This window comes from Equus caballus, chromosome 19 (assembly GCF_041296265.1).
Source record: "Equus caballus isolate H_3958 breed thoroughbred chromosome 19, TB-T2T, whole genome shotgun sequence".
NCBI classification, from domain to species: Eukaryota; Metazoa; Chordata; class Mammalia; order Perissodactyla; family Equidae; genus Equus; species Equus caballus.
In genome coordinates, this window is record NC_091702.1 from 25811763 (window position 1) to 25831583 (window position 19821).

General features: G+C 36.3%; 1 pseudogene; it reads left to right on the forward strand.

Annotated features, from left to right (window-relative positions):
• The first annotated feature begins 2181 nt into the window (after positions 1-2181).
• Positions 2182-19821, forward strand: part of LOC138918941 (tigger transposable element-derived protein 1-like) — a 117885-nt pseudogene continuing 100245 nt past the window's right edge.

The following is a 19821-nucleotide window of genomic DNA, read 5'->3' on the forward strand; positions in this document are numbered from 1 at the left end:
TGGTCTGGAGTGTTAATACACCTCTTCAAGCTATTTGATGGGATGTACTTTTGCTGTTACATAGTGGTAGTATCTGGTCGCAGAATCCACCTGGCATCTCTTGGAGGGGAGGCCAGGAGTTGTGTTTTTCTGAGCCCTCTGCAACCCCTGGCAGATTCACTTGTCCATTGGAAGCTATGCCAACAGTCTGCTGTCTGCTTTACACATGTCTGCTGCTGCTTTACACATGTATGCTCAGGTGCTCTGGCAGAGATCCCCTGTTCTGGCCAACCAGCTGAGCTGGTGCACTATGCGGTGAGGGAAGGGGTGATTTCTTTTGCTTGTGTGATGCTGTGCACTCATTGTCTGCTGGCTTGGGCTGTTCAGCTTGGTATGGGTGCCTGCACAATTGCTTAGCTGCCTTGGTGTGGAGCATTCCCACAGGCTGGGTGGCAACTCCAAAAGCACAAGTGTTCCCGTGGAAGGCTGCCTTTTTTCCCTTCTCCTCTCAGTGTTACGTGTTGGCCACTGGTGAGGTCCTACATTCTAGATCAGTGCCACTGGGGGAGGGAAAGGAGATCTCTTTACCTCCTTCCACTGCCTTCCAAGGGGGTTCCAGAACTCCCACCTTCAGACATATGGCTGTGTTTTTTCTCTCAGATTTCTATTGTATTGTGTGAGTGTCCTCTGTTGGTTTATGAATGCCCTTTTCATTGTATCTTAGGAGGAAAGACTAAGGGAAGAGGTCACTCTGCCACAATGCTGACTTCATTTTGTGATCAGTGATCTTTGATGTTATTATTGTAATTGTTTTAGGGTGCCACAAATCACACCCATGTGAGACAGTGAACTTAATTGATAAATGTTGTGTGTGTTCTGACTACTCCACCAAGTGGCCGTTCTTCCATCTGTCTCTCTTAACTCAGGCCTTCCTCTTCCATGAGACACAACAATATTGAAATTAGGCCAAGTAATAACCATACAGTGGCCTCTAAGTGTTTAATTGGAAGCAAGAGTTTCATACATCTCTCACTTTAAATCAAAAGTGAGAAAATATTAAACTTAGTGAGGAAGGCATGTCAAAAGCCAAGATAGCCTAAAAGCTAAGGCTTTTGCACTAAATAATTAGCCAAGTTGTGAATGCAAAAGAAAAGTTCTTGAAGGAAATTAAAAGTGCTACTCCAGTGAACACGGGAATAATAAGAAAGTGAAATAGGCTTATTGCTGATATGGAGAAAGTTTCAGTGGTCTGGATAGAAGACGAAACCAGCCACAATGTTCCCTTAAGCCAAAGGCTAATCCAGAGCAAGGCCCTTACACTATTCAATTCTATGAAGTCTGAGAGAGGTGAGGAAGCTGCAAAAGAAAAGTGTGAAGTTGGCAGAGGTCGGTTCATGAGGTTTGAAGAAAGAAGCCATCTCCATAACATAAAAGTGCAAGATGGAACAACAAGTATTGATATAGAAGCTGCAGAGAGTTATCCAGAAGATCTAGCTAAGATAATTAAGAAAGGTGGTCACGCTAAACAACAGATTTTCAATGTAGACTGACAGCCTTCTATTGGAAGAAGATGCCATCTAGGACTTTCACAGCTAGAGAGGAGAAGTCAATGCCTGGCTTCAAAGGTTCAAAGGACAGGCTGACTCTCTTGCTAGGGGCTAATGCAGCTGGTGACTTTAAGTTGAAGCCAATGCTAATTTAATCATTCCAAAAATCCTAGGGCCCCTAAGAATTAGGCTAAATCTGCTCTGCTTGTGCTCTATAAGTGGAACAACATGGGATGAAGCATAGCTGTTTACAACATGGTTTACTGAATATTTTAAGCCCATTGTTAAGCCATACACCCCAGAACAAAAGATTCCTTTCAAAATATTACTGCTTATTGACAAAGCACCTGGTCACCTAAGCGCTCTGATGGTGATGTAAAACAAGATACATGTTGTTTTCATGCCTGCTAACACACCCATTCTGCAGCCCCTCGATCAAGGAGTAATTTCAACTTTCAAGTCTTATAGTTTAAGAAATATTTTGTAAGGCTGTAGCTGCCATAGCTAGTGATTCCTCTGATGGATCTGTGCAAAGTCAATTGAAAATATGGAAAGGATTCACCATTTTAGATACAATTAAGAAATTTGTGATTCATGGGAGGAGGTCAAAATATCAACATTAATAGGAGTTTGGAAGAAGTTGATTGCAACCTTCATGGATGACTTTGAAGGATTTAAGACTTCGGTAGAGAAAATCATTGCAGATGTGGTGGAAACAGCAAGAGCACTAGAATTAGAAGTGGAGCCTGAAGATGTGACTGAATTGCTGCCATCTCATGATAAAACTTTAATGAATGAGGAGTTGCTTTTTATGGATGAGCAAAGAAAGTATGTCTATCATTGACATATAATCTACTCCTTGTGAAGACGCTGTGAAGATTGTTGAAATGACAGCAAAGGATTTGGAACACTTCATAAAGTTATTTTATATAGCAGTTGCAGGTTTTGAGAGGATTGACTTTAATACTGAAGGAAGTTTTTCTGTGGGTAAAATGCTATCGAAAGGCATTGCGTGCTACAGAGAATTTGCTCATAAAAGGAAGAGTCAATTGATGCATCAAACTTCATTATTGTCTTATTTTAAGAAGGTGCCACAGCCACCTCAACCTTCAGCAACCTCCACCCTGATCAGTCAGAAACCATCAACATTGAGGCAAGAGCTTCCACCAGCAAAAAGATTATGATTCCCTGAAGGATGAGATGAGGGTTAGCATTTTTAAATTAAGGGGTGTGCATTGTTTTTTTAGACATAAAAAAAATATTGCACACTTTAGACTGCAGTATAATATAAACATAACTTTTATATGTGTTGGAAAACCAAAAAATTTATGTGAATTGCTTTATTGTGATATTTGCTCTATGGCAGGGGTCTGGAAGCGAATCTGCAGTATCTCTGAGGTATGCCTCTGTTAGGTTGAACAAAGAGAGGCAGTTGTGGAAAAGTAAGTAAACTATGTGGAGAGGCTAAAGATAGATAAGAGAGGAACTATTTTAACAAAGTCTGTTTGTGTAGAATTCTCTCCGTTTCAACTTCTCATCCTTGATAAGAATGTTACTTTTCTTTGGCACATAGAAATTCCATTTTCTGCTTTTAAGAAAAGGGAAGAAGGTCAGAGTGTTTTTCCTATATTTGCCGTTTTTCAAGTGCCTTTAACTCGAAATAGTCAATATGCCAAGGTGTATTTTGACTATTTGGGGATGGTGTGTTCTGAACTCCTTCACTACCTACTCAATAAACAAAGGAATCAGTTGTGAAGAAATACATAAAATGGTCCAAATGTGTGGTGCTATGTCATCTTGTGCTGCATCCCAAGTTCATAGCACTTACTGAGTACCTAATACCCATGCATCAAATTAATTAAGGACAAAAGCATTATTAGGGACAGAAAGTATGCTTACATTTTGATAACAGTTCAGGAAGATATAACCATTTCAAGCTTATATGTATCTAATAAGTTAATTAAAAATATATATACAGAAAAATTGATAAAAGTACAGGGAAAAGTTGACAAATCTATCATAGTGATGATCAAGTCTCCGAAAATCTATCTATAGATTCAACGTAATTCAAATGAAATTCCCCAAAGTATTTTTCTGTTTAAAATATATATGGGAAAGCAAACGGCCAAGAATGACCAAATGCTCTTGAGAAAGAGCAAGGTGAGATGACTTGCTCTACCAAACATCTAGATTAACTTTCATCTGAATAAGAAAATGATAGAAAAATCAAGAAATGTAATTTATTATTGCCTTGATATTTGACAAGGGTGGTATTCAATATTCCTGTGGATAGCATACATCTTTTTTTAAATGATGCTGTGATAATTTGTTGATGATATGGGGAAAACAAATAAAATTGAATGCTCACTTCATGTACAAAAATCTATTCCAGATAGAATAAGAACATCAAGGCAATACGTCCAAATACTTAAAAAAAAATAAGAGAATATTGTTATAACTCTGGAATTGGAAAGAACTCCCTAAACAACTTAGAGAGAAACTTATCATAAAATTTTGACAAATTTGTTTACTTAAAAATTAAGAACTTCTATTTACTAAAAGATTTCATAAAGAAAATAAGAATATATTTTCAGTAAGAGCTACTGCCTAGAAAAAAGGACTCTTCCAAATCAACCTGTAGAAGATAATCAGGAAAGAGTGTTAAGACGTGAACATACATTTTGCCAAAAAGAAAATGTGAACGGTGAGTAACCATAAAAAGGAATTCAACTTCATCCATTATCAGAAAAAGAAAATAAGATGAAATAGTATTTTTTACCCACTAGATTGACAAATGTTTACAGTCTGGCAATATCGACTATTGGAGAGGATGTCGAGCAGCTCTTACATGCTATTGATTGGAGTGAAAATTGGCTTAACATATGTAAAAAGGTATTTAACGTTAATAAATTAACATTTCTCATTATCTTGTAATTTAGAACATTTGGATATTGTACGAGAAATAGTTCCGTATGTGTAATGTATAAGAATGTTAAGCCTCACTAGAACATAAGCTCCATAAAGACTGGGAAATTTTTTCGTGTGCTTTTTTTTCTATTGAAACAGTGATTGGCACCTGGTTCAATAAATATTCGCTAAATGGAAGAATGAGGAAAACCAACAAAACATATCTTCTCAGAAGAATAGATACGTATGATGTGTTCAGAAAATGGAATAAATATCAAAATAAAACTTAATAAACTATAGCTAAATAGTGTTGTGTTCAAAAAATAATTTTGAGTGGAAATAAATCTCAAAAATTACATCTAGTATGTTACTTTTATGGCACTAAAAAGCAAGAAGACATAAATTATCTTTTAGGGACATAAACATATATAGTAAAACTTTTTTTAAAACCTCAACAGAATGATAAACATGCAGGAGCCAAGGCAAAGGGATGGAGAGCAACACATGCTAATGCACGGGAATTGGAAACACTCTAGTCACAAAATTGGGAGGAGTTCCAGGGAATTAATATTATTATGCATTATAATTTATAAATGCTACATATCCCGTTGTCTGTACTAATTATAACATTAGAATAATAAAATAAGTACAAATTTAAAATGCAAATAAAGAAAACCCTTTAAAAATATATAGATAATTCTGCACTTGGAACATTTAGGCAAAACTTATAAAATCTGTTTGAAATTGAGTAGTGAGCCAATTGTAGATCTGGCACAGGGACAAAGTTTCCTGCTAGCTAATTTGGTACATTTTCAAAAAGTACATACCTTCTAATTTGCTGGATTAATAATTAGAACTTTGTAAGACTTATTTTTTTAAAAACTAGAATTAAAACTTTAAGAGTTTAGAACCTACTAATTTGGACTTGGCAATAATTCGGAATGAATCAGCCTGATGTTTACCTTCGCACTATTTGAAATGAGTTGGTACTTTAAGCAAATTAATTGTGCTAAGATTGAAAGTTTTAAAACAAAATTATCTTTTTAATTGTTCAAACTTTTCATGGATATAAAAAATCCTGACAATTCTAAATAATCACTCTTCTAATCGCATGTGAGTCTTACTGATTCCTCTGAGCAGGATCTGAGAACTTTGTTCTTCAAGGAATGAGTTTCCTCCAGAAACTTAAATCTATGAAGCTAATTGTTTATAAAATCTTCATGAGCCTATTTTCCAACAATTCTAGTCACCTTTCACTATGGTTGGAAAATGGGAGATTTTCATGCACAGTTCCCTATTAAAAGATCAGTTTAGGAATTAAAAAAAAATTCTTGGCTACTCAGAAAACAAACAGAAAACATTCCCCTATCCTAAATTCTACAACCCAGCTTGATTAGGATTCAATATGGTTTGTATTGATCTAATCCAAAAATAGCCATAGAAAGGACAATTGGAAATGTTCCAGATGAATAAGAACGATACTAAGAGGAGAGTAATTAGGCTAATATGTTTAATGTTCTGAGAAGAAAACACATGGAGAAGGATTTCTCCTATTCCCAGGAACGTAAGTAGTCTCAATGTTACAAAATTACTGAAAGAAATGTTAGAAAGTCTAACTCAGTGAAAAAAATATTATTTCAATATAACGCGTTGAGGCACTTAAAGGACAGAGTACTTAACAAAGTGTATTTAGAGTATTGATTATGGCCATAAATTTATATACTTCTTGTGTAGATAAATTTACTACCGTGTTCCATTCAAAATTTCCATTTTGATGGTATTACTCTCTATAGAATGCTGGCAAACTGGAGTGAAGCTGATTTATTCAAGAGAATTATTCATTTAATTTCCACCATTTAGTATTTATGTTCCCTTTCCATTCATTTATTCATTTTATCTTTATTCATTTATGCATTTATCAAATATTCATTTAAATGAGTTTCATTATAACTACAGAAACTGTAGGGCGAGATTCGCAGTAAATTTATTCTTTTAATAGGTTTATTCTTGCAAAATCCTCAGAGCAGATAAAGGCTGCTTGACCCATTATATTCACATCTCTTTAAATTTTTTACTTCTCCTCTACCCATTTCCTTTCTTTATTTGGATACTTTCCTTGAATTCATTGAATTGCCTGGAATCAACTTTAGTAATCTAATTAATATTTAACACACAAAATATTTATTTATTCAACAAATATATTATATGTTACATTGTAGTTTTATATTATAGCGATTGAGGAAACTTTAACCTTCAACAGTCAAGCAAACATTTCACACTTGATAATGTAATAACACTGAGAATTTTCCCATTTAAAACTATTCATACATCACAAACATTGTCTGTGATCATTTGCGATTTTTTCTGCTTCATGATGTTTTGTTGTTGTTTCACTAAAATTAACTTGCTATTTACAAAAACATCAACTAATTAAATTTTACATTGCTAGTGGAACTGTTATTATTATTATTATTTGTTTAATGATGATTGTGTACCTGGTCTTGCTAGTGCGATGGAGCCTGAAATCCTGCTTTTCTCTGAGCTTTGGCTGAGCCATATGGTTTCCCTTTTCTGCAAATGAGCATTTTCCCACATATACCAACACAGGAACTGCGGTGGAAAAAGAGACAAAGACAGAGACACACAGAGAATGGAGTAATTTTTCTTAACTTTTCATATTTTGAATTTGATGCTCAGTTTTTTTTAAAGATAGTCACTTAATAGATAACTTTTTTCTTTTTTTATCCCCCAGCCTTATCGTTCCCATGCTCCCGTGTTTTATACCTATTTCTTCCCACCCCTTTTCCCTATTTTGATTTGGTTATTCATTTTGTCTCCCCTTTATGGGTTACTGATTTTGGTTTCTACCTAGATTTGGTTTTTCACCCTTCCTTATTTTCATTGTATCTGAAAACTTGGAGTCAGAGTCCCTCACTTGTAGTCCTATAGTTGTAGTCCTATAGAATAAAGAGCGGGCAGTCTACTTCCAGCCCAGAATAATTCTTTCTCCCAATTCCTCCTGTTACGATTTTAGAGAATTACTTAATGAAACCTGATGAAATTATTGTATGGAATTGCATCCCATTTCAAATTGGAGACTACTGAGAGTAAATGAGTTAGCCAGCATCCCTTATTCTAGTCTAGATTTTGAACACCAGAAGGTGGAACACCAATATTTCCTATTTAATTATTTAAGTATTAGGTTTTCTTTATTATTTTTAGGTATTAGGCTTCCTCTTAAATGGCAGGAGAAAAAAGCTACAAGTCAGAGATGGCCAGCAATTGTCATTGTTTTCCCTTTGGGTTTCAATTTTTATTTGAGATCAGCATGAATATGGAGGTACACTCTATAATTCTAATAGCAACAAGTATGCAAATCATTGGAAAAAATGAGTATTCAATCTAGTAGTCTGCTGATAAAGTGAACACAAAATTCCATTTGCCATAAATTGTTCTACAGAAATGTAGTCTGGAAGAACATTGCTGACGGGTGCATAAACCGTGCCAAAACTTAGAGAATTTAGAGAAAAAGGTAAGAATAGATTCCACTTTACATATATCATGCTGATTATCCTAAGCCACATTCAAAATTAGTGTGCTTGGATGAAAGAAAGTGCCTTATAAGTACATTGCGTTCTGTTTGTTTAAATTCCTTTTCCTGAAATTATGACAATGCTCAATCATTTTCTATACAAACAGTTTGAGATTACGGTAGTTATTTTTAAATCAATTTTAGTAATTTAAAAAAAAATTACAAGTGTAGTTTAAGTAACAGGATATTATTTTATATAAATAATAATCATAGTAATTATGTAAGCACTGAATGGTAGCTTTATGGTGAGTTCAAATTTCAAATCTCTGTGATGTCAGTAGTTAAAACATAGAGAAAAACTCTCATGAAAGCCATCTACCATAAGTGCTGTATACTGATGAGAACCTTAAGTAGCAAGAGAGAGAGCTTGGAGAGCTTGAGTCAGCTTCTCAAGAGATTGTGTTTTGCTGTTTTCATTTTGTCTATTAGGAATCAAACATTACATATAAACTCTCTTGTATATAAACACATATCCTTTATGTTTTATTCTTCCCTCAGTTTAAGTCTCTTAAATTCTTGCTACCCATCTCTCACCAACTGTGGGCTGTCTTTCTGATGTACCCTTCCTCACTTTAAAAGACTCTATTCATTCTTTTTTGTTTTCTGGGGGAATTTTTGGTGAAGAAGATTAGCTCTGAGCTAACATCCATTGCCAATCTTCCTCTTGTTTGGCTTGAGGAAGATTAGCCCTGAGCTAACATCTGTGTGCATCTTCCTCTATTTTGTATGTGGGTCACCACCACAGCATGGCTGATGATGGTGTAGGTCTGCAACTGGGATCCGAACCCGTGAACCTGGGCTGCCAAAGCAGAGTGTGCCACACTGAACCACTATGCCATGGGGCCAACCCCTATTCATTCTTTATCAATTGTAAATTTCCTGCACAGTGCTTAGGACGGCCCTTCACAAAGCACAGGGCCTGTCTCCAGATTTATCAGTGTCCTGAACATATATGCTTCTCTACTTCAACAACTGAATCTGAACAGATGTCATTCTTTTTAATGTTTCTATGCCTTTGCATCTCTTGTTCCTTTCTCTAGAAGTCCTCTTCCTCCACTGCCTGGTAAACTCCTTTTTCTATCAACTCACTTGTCACCTCTTTCATGAGGCTTTCCTTTATAGCATTAGTTTTTAAAGTTAATCATTCTGTTTTATTGCTCCAACATAACTTTATCCACATCTTTAATAGTGTTATGTTTAATAGTGCTATGTTATATGATAAGGATAGAGTACACCATAGTGGCTAAGATCATGACAACCTGAATTGGACTGAGTTCAGTCCATGACTCAGGAATTCCCAGAGCATAACCTTGGGCAAGCTATGTGAGCTCTCTGGGCTTCAACTTCACCATCTGTAAAAATGGGCTAATAACAGTAGGTCAAAGGTGACTGAATATTTCGTGTTTCAGCTTTACATGTAAAGAGCTCAGAGGCCATACTCCTGTCCTTACAACAAAAAAAAGGTCAAGCCAACTGAAAATCGATTACTTTTCACGGACGTATCAGAGATGTTGCAGGGCAAACTGCTATCCTGAAATCTGGAGAGACAGGATCATCCAGAGAGTCAGAGACAAGAGGTGCTTACCGAGAGAAGTTGCTAAAGGAATAAACTGGTAGGAACACTAAAATTGTACTTAGGCTGAATTGTGAGAGGCTGAGTGTGGACTAGTATGAGAATAAGAAACTCCTAGGGTCAGTTGTCCTAGGAGGACCCCGGTTCTTTAATAGCCTTTACGTCCAGGTAAAGAACAAAGGAACCAACTTAAAGAGTTCCGCATCCCCAGAGCTGGAGCAATTTGAACAACAAAATTAAGTAGTACTGAATTATAACCAAGAATATAAAGTAAATACCTTGAGTCTACAAATGACATAAGTAAATGATTGAATAAATAAATAAATGGTGGCAAATAGACAAATCTCCCATGCAGAAGAATTCCAAATAATTTAAGTAGCTACTCTGACCCCTCAAGGAGGTAGAATATAACTCCCCACTAATTAAGTATTGGCTGTACATAGCGACATTCTTCAGAAACAAACCAGAAAACACTATCTCAGCCAGGTGATCAAGGTTAATATGAACAGTGATAAGTCATTTTGATAATATGTACCTTTGATATGATGTAATGAAAATGGAACTCTACCTCTGTGATCATTCTCTCAACAACTCATAATCTTGATCTAATCATGAAAAACCATTAGACAAGTTCCAATAGAAGGACATAAAACAAAATATGCCTGACCAGTGCTCCTCAAAAGTGTCAAGTTCATGAAAAAGAAGGTAAATCTGAGAAACTGCCCAAACCAAGAGAAACCTAGGGAGATGTGACAAGTAAATATAGTGTGTTATCCTGGGTAGGATGTTGGAACTGACAAAGAGCGCTAGGTAAAAACTAAGGAAATCTGAGTCAAGTATGGACTTTAGTTAATAATAATGTATCAATAATGGTTCATTAAGTGTGACAGATATATGGTACTGTGATCGTTAATCTTATGTGAATACTACCTACTATTATTAATGTATCATGCATGTTTATTTTGTCAGTTTTTCACTATTCTCCAATCTTCTTGTCTCTCCCTGAGTCTTATCATTTATGTTTGCAAACTCTGGGGATCAATTTTATTAGTTCTGCATATGGCATGCTGTGGAAATTTAACAAGAATGACCAGAATGATTTATTCAATGAGCACTTATGAATGATATCTTCTGCATTTTCTTCTATTCTATTATAGAAGTAGACAAAGGAATAAAAAATGTTTTTAGGAATCTATAGCTTATCCACAGAGTTTTTTTCAATGTTTTTATTATTTACTTTGCTATTATCTATTTTGACCTTTTTTTGACCCTGTCCTCCTCCAGAATGAAGCTAAGGTGATAAATATGTGTGTTAACTAGGTAATAAATAGAAAGATATGGAGGTAATCATGTGGTGTCTGTCATGTAAATAACTCTCCCAATTACACATATCAACTCTCTCCAGCCAGACATGTTTAAGTACTGAGCAATCTCAAGTCACACAGATATAGATTTGATTTCCAGCCTTTGCCAGCTATGTGCCCCTAGCAAGTTTCTTAACCTCTGTGTGTCTATCTATCCTGTTTATAGATAAAGATAAATGTGCGGTTGTTTTAAGGAATAGACTAAACAGATGAAGGAGCTAAAGTAAGTAATGTGTGTTCAATAAACACACCACTGATAGTTATATAGTAATTTCAGCAAGGAAAATTTCTTTATAGTTATTAATCTTGAATCTTGAGTGTTGAAGAAAAGTATATTACTGAGTGGGTAAAGTGTTATTGAGAACATTCTAGGGGCCGGCTCCATGGCCGAGTGGTTAAGTTCGCGTCCACTGCTGCAGCGGCCCAGGGTTCGGATCCTGGGTGCAGACATGGCACCGCTCATCAGGCCACATTGAGGCGGCGTCCCACATCCCACACCTAGAAGGACCTGCAACTGAAATATACAACTATGTACAGGTGGGGTTTGGGGAGATAAAGCAGAGAAAAAAAAAGATTGGCAACAGTTGTTAGCCCAGGTGCCAATCTTTAAAAAAAGAAAAAAGAACATTCTATACTATCTGATTCTGATATTACACTCAACAAGTAATGCCAAATTGCTTTTTCATTAAGGGATTTTTGGTGGTCTTTTCCCTCCATCTCCCTATTTCAAATAGAACTATAGTTTGATTTTACACATAAAACAATTCTTAAGTTCCTTACATGACTTTTTTTTCTTGGCAGGGAAAGATTCGCCCTGAGCTAACGTCTGTTGCCAATCTTCCTCTTTTTTTTTTTTTTTTCCTTCCCAAAGCCCCAGTGTATAGCTGGATATCTTAATTGTGAATCCTTCTAGTTTTTCTATGTGAGCCACTGCCACAGCATGGCAACTGACAGACAGGTGGTGTGGTTCTGTGACTGGGAAATGAACCCAGGTCACCAAAGTGGTGACAGCAAATAACTTTAACCACTAGGCCATCAGGCCTGGCTCTCCATCACTCTTCTATAACTGTATTTTGTGCCTGAGATTAAAAATGAAAATGTTCTGGAAATAATACCAGTACATTTATTTATGGACATTTTTTCACCTTCAATAGTAATTTCGTTTCTCATTGATGCATTAGTCCTTTGTCATTAATTTTCTTCCTCCTGTCATTAGTGTCTCATTTTTAGTCAGTCTTATTTCTCTTTTATTTACCAATGACTCTGTGTATACTAGACTTTCATCTTTCTTTGCCAATTTTGATTATGAAGTATATCTTCTATCTGTTCAGATTTTTCTCCCACAAATTACTTATTTTTTATTTTTGTTTTCATAAACTGTATACTCTTTTCCTCCAGAAGTTTAATGACACTCTTAGGCATACAAATGAGTTTCTGTCTCTGTCAGCCACATTCCTGAAAGCATCCAACTTTCAGATGAATCTATTTTTACTGAACTTCTTGTTCATCATTTTCTTTCTCTCTTATTCCAATATTGATGATAAAGAAAGAAGTGTCCCTTAAAATCTTAGTTGCCACTTTACTTGTACTATCTTTCCTTCTTACCTATTAAATTTTTAGGAAAATTATCAAAACAACATTCTCAATGATAGTATAGGGTCATTTAAAAAAATAACAGAAAATATGTTGTAATTTTATTTATGGAAGTTTTCTGATATTAACCCAGAAGTACTAACAGCAAGTTTCTACACTTTCGAAGAGGTAACTCTATTTTACTGTGTGAATCAGCATCAGGAAATTTTCAGTCCCCAATAGCATGGTTTCTGAGTTTGAAGATCAGATGCAATATGTATAATAAATTGAAGTCTGTCAAGCCTTTACATTCTTTGGATGAAGTTGAAATATGACTTGAAATAATTGCAATTTTCATTGATGGAGGGAATGAAGAAAGTGCTAAGGCTTTGTTTCATCATACACTGCTAAGCGGCAGTTATTGGGAGAGTCTTTGCTGAGGACTCTCCAGTAGCTCAGGCAGAATAGTAAAACTGAACAAAAAAATTCCCTCACTTCTAAGTGGAAGGGAAAGTGGGCTCACTTTCACAGGCTGGAAAGGCACTTATCATGTTGAAAGTACCAATTTAGCACTGAAGATTGCTAATGGGTGCTGCAAGATGAGTCACAATTTATAAGCATTCCTGGCAGAGGGTTGAAGGTTTTATAGCTTAGAGAACTGGGGGCTGTGAGGGCTGTCTTAATTTAAGTGAAACTAGCAAAGATTTAACATCATTCCTCTTTTCTTGTCAAAAAGCAAAGTTTTACTTTTTTCCCCATGGGGTGTTCCGTGCTTGTGTGTCTAGCTCAACTTGGTGACAGAAAAGATTCCAGAGGCCTCATGAATATCCCTGAAGTGGGTGTCTGCCCTGAGGGAGCCAGCACTGATGTGATATGTGTCATGGAGTTGAATCCATCCTGACATGGTGTTTCTGAGGTCTAGTCCACTGCTGGTCTCACATGGATACCCAGACTCCTGGGAAAGTAAACCTAGTCTTCAGCAAAAAAATTCTGAGAAGCTTTGCAATTCTAAATGGGGGTCTTTTATTCTTCTGTTCTCTTTCATTTGGAACTTAAAAAAGATCTTAGCACTTGTCTTTATAGCATAAAATAAACAAAAAGAGCTACTATTGATTGAGTGTCTGCTGTGAATTAGGGACTCTTTTTGATGTTTTACATCCATTATTCCATTTATGCCAGGAGGAGATACTGTTATGCTCATTTTACAGATGGTCTGAGGTGAGGCCTCTGGAGGTCAAGCAATGCACTTGAGATCACTCACCTAGTAAGCAGTGGAGACTGGATTCAAACCCAGGTTTCCGACTCCAAAGTTTGTATTTTTAACCAGCTTTTCACTTTACTATTAAAATCTAAATTTAGAACAGCTGGGTCTGCTCAAGAAGTTCATGGCTCTTAAAAAATAGTCCCTAAAGCATACTGTTGTGTTATTCTCCTTGTACGCCAAAATATGCTTTACTACGAGATAAATGGGAAATTCTTTCCTCTTCGTGATTACCTAGCAGAAACATCTGCACAGTCTAAGCAGTCAGCCTGGTCACTGCCTCACACAAAGTTGTTCAGAGAAGAACTGAGATCATCAGGCATATGTATCTCATTGCTTCTTTCAGAGAGTGTGTCAATGTCCGCTCAAATATACTGCTGTGGGGATGCTGGCTCCACATGAGCAATATCTGAAATGAAGAATTTCATGCTTTGTTTCTTCTTGGGGATAGTATTTGTCCTCTCTGAGATAGACTCTGAAGACTCTAGTACAAAGAGAATGTGGTACTTGTTTTAAAGAAACCAAAGCCAACTTCATCCCTTTCACCTTTATAAGCCAGATCAGCTTAAGACCCAATGGAATACCCCGAAATTGTCGCTAAAACTAAAATCTCAAACCACCCATCTTTTTAGGTCCTGCCCCAACCACTGAATCATATTTCTTGTCCCTACCTTTATTAGCTCAGTTTTCTTCTGACTGAAATACCATTCTTCCCTCCTTTCTGCTTCCTGCCTCCCTGAGCAAATCCTAACCAGCTGCCCTGTTAGTGATGACTGTGCTCACTAACAGAGTTTGAAGATTTTCTAGAGCAGTAGAAAGAGAACTGGACAGTTGAAACACATGAAAAACATCATAGACAGGAGGCAAGCTCATTGTTGGATGATCACCGTCAGCTCACCATCAAGAATAGAAAGGGTAAAGTTTTGGGGAGAAACTAAACAACACAGGGTAGATATGAAGGTGGGGAAGGTGGGGAAAAGCCCACGTGAGCAATGTGTTGAAACAGGACAATTTCCACTCTTGGCTCAGATGCTAATATCTGGGAGATAAACTTCTTTGTTTTTAAAAATGTGCTTTCACCCAGGGCATTTCTTACAGCCAGGTCTGCCTTTGAAGGGAGATAAGGTGTTTTAGTCCTTGCCTTGCTCACAAAAACAGTGAACATTAGATTACATTTGAAGTATTGCATCGATTCAACCAATAACTCCAGCGTTTTACTGTAGGGTATTCACATATAATTTCAGGTATGAATTACTGTTCTCTAATTATGACTCTAATTATCTTTTTATACTCTGGATCAGTTCATTAAAACTGTGCTACTCAGTGACTACTCTTTTATCTTCTTCAGCACATCCATTGTCACAACCTTTTTTGCCAAATGCTCATCTTCACGTACTAAATTGACGTTTGCCTAGAGCCTTCAATTGGCTCTTTTATATATTTAGACATGCCTTTAGCCTAAGTGCATTTGCTGTATTTTGAGAAGTCTTTACAGACTTTAAGAAACTAATTGAAGCTATTACTAGCAATACTAAAGTGCATTTTCAACACTATCAAAAAATGTACATCTTCAAGGCTTAAAAGCTTTCTTTTTTTTCCTCACAAGAAAACTACATGGCTTAGGATATTCATCTATCCTAAAGTAATTTTGAAGGTAAGAAATATCATATTGAGTAGATCTGTTTGGTCTTGACATATACATGAAAGGAGAAATAAGGAGAGGGAGAAGATGCAAAACAATAAAATAATTTTGAGAAAAGAATGTCTAGTTTTGATTTGCATTTCCCTGATGATCAGCAATGATGAGCATCTTTTCATGTGCCTATTGGCCATCCGTATGTCTTCTTTGGAGAAATGTCTGTTCATGTCTCCTGTCCATTTTTTGATCAGGTTGTTTAATTTTTTGTTGTTGAGTTGTGTGAGTTCTTCATATATTATGGATACTACACTAAGATATCACCTTACACCCATTAGAATGACAAAAAGAACTAAAACAAATAGTAACAAATGTTGGAGAGGTTGTGGAGCAAAAGGAACCCTCATACACTGCTGGTGGGAATGCAAACTGATGCAGCCACTGTGGAAAACAGTATGGAGATCCCTCCGAAAATTAAAAATAGAACTACTATATGATCCAGCTATTCCACTACTGGGTATCTATCCAGAGAGCTTGAAGTCAGCAATTCCAAAAGTCCTATGAACCCCAATGTTTATTGCAGCATTATTTACAATCACCAAGACATGGAAGCAACCTAAGTGCCCATCAACAGATGATTGGATAAAGAAGATGTGGTATATATATATATACAATGGAATACTACTCAGCAGTAAAAAGAACAAAATCATCCCATTTGCAACAACATGGATGGATCTTGAGGGAGTTATGTTAAGTGAAATAAGCCAGATAGAAAAGGACAATCTCTGTATGACTCCACTCATATGAGAAATTTAAACCTGTGGACAAAGAGAACAGATTAGTGGCTACCAGCAGAAAGGGGGCATGGGGGGTGGGCACAAAGGGTGACGGGTTGCACCTACAACATGACTGACAGACAATAATATACAACCGAAATTTCACAAGATTGTAACCTATCATTAACTCAATAAAAAATTTTTTTAAAAAAAGAATGTCTAATTTTATCATTACTGGTTGGGTTGAATTGTGGCTCCCCAAAGGATATGCCCACATCCTAAACCCTAGAACCTGAGAGTGGGACCTTCTTTGGAATGGAATTCCTATTGGTCATGCTTCCCTCTTGGGGATAACTTTTTTATTCCATGTAAGCTCACTAAAAATATGATTTTCAACCTTCGAAGGTAAGCAGTGCTTGGAAAAATCTTTGAAGAATAAGTTATTAATTTTAGTCTTTTGCTAAAGTCTATCCATGAGATATTTTTGGTCTAATGAAAAGACAATAAATTACTTCAGAGGATTACATGAATAGTTATTGAGGAATATGTTACTATCACTCATTTGTAAGACATTTTGTACCTACAAAAGAGCACTTGTTTTAACCCGAAAGAAAGCTGAGACATAAATTATCTCTATGTTATTTATGATGAAGCTGAGGCTTTTCATTCATTCAGTGATTAAATATTTATTGAGCACCTACTATGTACCATTCTACATGGTAGAGATACAACAGGGAATATATAAACAATCCTCATAAATCTTATATTCTATTGTGGGTAGGGGAGGGGGTTTCAAAGAACATAACAAATAATAAGTTGTATATTATGTTAGAGAGTGTATGTTAGAACATATATATTAGGCTAAGGAACAAAACGTGCTGTGTTGGAAAAGCTGCAAATTTAAATAGGCTAGTCATATCTCTGATAAGTACTTGAAGAAGGTGAGGAAGTGAGTCATGAAGATACATGAAGGAAAGGCTTTTCAAACATAATGAGAAGTCAATCCTAAGACCTGTGCTCAGTGCACCCAAGGAACAGCAAGGAAGCCATTGACATCAAAGAGGAGGCCAGTAGCAGATGAAGCCAAAGAGATAACAAGGTCAAGATATGTAAGGTTTTTTTGCAATTTGAGAATTTCGGCTTTTTTTTTTTCTGAATGAAATGCAAAAATACTGGAAGTTTCAAATAAAAGTGGTATGGACTTAAAAAGAACATTTTCTGCACTGTAGAAATAGACGGTAGGTATGAAAAGGTAGAATCAGGAAAATCAGGAGGCTCTTGGCATAATGTAGGTCCAGGTTATTTGTACCAGGATGGAGCAGTGTAGGTGGTGAGACCTGGTAATACTAAACATCGTTTACTGATGGATTGGATTTGCAGTGTGAGAAAAAGAGAAGATTCAAAGATGACTTCAAGTTTTTTGGCCTGTCTAACTGGGAAAATGAAGCTGTCATTAACGGGAATCAGGAAGACAACAGATAAAGTGTGTTTGGAGGGATAACATAATGGACATGTTAGCTTTCGGATATCTATTTGATATCCAAAATGTTGAGTAGATAGAGATATACTGAACTGAAATTAGAGGGAGAGATCCAGGCCAGAGATGTGTATTTGCAAGTCATTAGCATATAGGAGATACTTAAAAGTCATGCAGCTGAATGAGATCACCGAAGAAGTGACATAAATAGATAAAATAAGTGGTCCAAGGACTGATTACGGAGCACTCCCGATTTCAACCTCAGTGAGATAGAAAAAAAACCATAATTTTGTGGTTCCAGGAAGCCAATTGAACAAAAATAACAAAAAAGCTTCTTAAGGAGGAAGGCAGATCACTGGGCTGCTAACAGGTCCAGTATTATGATAGCCATTAACCGATTATTGGATTTAGCACTGTAGAGGTCATTGCTGATTCAACAAGAACAAGTTTGGTGGAGTGATGGGGCAAAATCATTATCGCAGTGGATTCAATAGACAGCCAGCAGAGAAGAACTAGAGAGGAAAAATATTGACAACTCTTTCAAGGGATTTTACCAAAAGGGGGACCAGGGAAATGGAGGAGTGGTTGTGTCAAAATAATTTTTTGAGATAGGCCAATTAGCAAGGTAAGTTCTCATAGGAACGATGCAGCAGAGACAGAAAATTTGATGATACAGGAATGAAATGGGGAAAGTTGTAATGATATACAGGAGTAGGTGAGGAGAAATGAACTTTAGAGCTGGGTTGAATGTTTGGCGTTAAATAGGACCATGACCAGTTCAACTCTAGTAGCAGAAAGGAAGCAACTATAGGGGACCAGATGATAGCAGGTACCAGGGTGTAGTGTTGGGAGTTTCCAGTTGCTTTGATTTTCCTGGTGAAATAGAAAAGAAGAGCATAAATTGAGAATAAAGATGAGGTAGGGGTTTTTAGAAGATGAGGAGATGATAAGGTGAAATATTCATTAAAGAGTGCGAGGGAGTGAAAAAATGAAGACATATGGCATGCATTAGAAGTACACAAGACTCCTGGCCTTGAATTTGGAATGAGACCTTCTCATTGCAGTCAGAGCTCTTCTTCAGCCATGCTTAACTCCATGGGAGCAGATATCAAGTAAGTGAAGGGGCTCCACTATAGTATCCCACCTTACATCTGTCATGACTCATTAGTCTCTTACAGTCTGTCTCAGTTCTTCAGTGTTTTGTTTTGTTTGTTTTGCATAACCTGACACTATTGGCCAGCTATTTTGTAGTTTGTTTTTCAGTTTGAGTCTGTCTGATGTTTTCTCAGGATTAGATTACGTACTTTTGCCAAAAATACCACAGAAGTGATACTGTGCCCCTCTCAGGTCATCGTATGAGGCATATATGATATGAACATGACTTACTACCAGTGATGCTGACTTCTTGTTTCAGGTGGTGTCTACCAGGTTTTTCCACTGGAAAGTTGCTATTTCCATCTTTGCAATTATAAGTACCATAAGTGGGGATATTTTGAGAGTATGCAAAGATACCATTTCACATAATTTTTCCCACTAACTTTAACATCTTTCAATGATACTTGCCTTCAGTAATTATTACTGTGGTATTGGCACAATGGTGACTTTCTATTTCCATCATTCCTTACACATTTATTAATTGGAATCCTACTGTAAAGAAGAGCTATCCCTTCTCTCACATTTGCTTATTTAATCAATTATTTAGATAAGAATAGATATACATATATAGAATGTATATAATAAATATATAGAATACAATTAAAAACCATATCTATATTGCTGACCAAATTGTTCCATTTATGGACATTGCAAGGTTCTTCAGGTTGTCCCAACATGTCCTTTCTGAGCACTTTTTACTTTCTGGAACCATAAGACATTCCAGGCTCACTTTGGATTTTTCCCCATCCCAGCACTCGAATCAGCCATTTCTCCAAGCTTCCCTGTTTCCTTTCATTAGTAAATGGTATTTAGAAGCCAAAATCTGGGTGCTAGTTGTGCTTATTGCTTGAATGCCCTCTCAGTGGACAGAACTAGGAAATATATCTATGCATAAACACACCTTTATATTTATTTTTATGTCTATGATCTGTACTTATATATATAAAACCACGAGTTCATACTGATACCTCTGATTCTGATT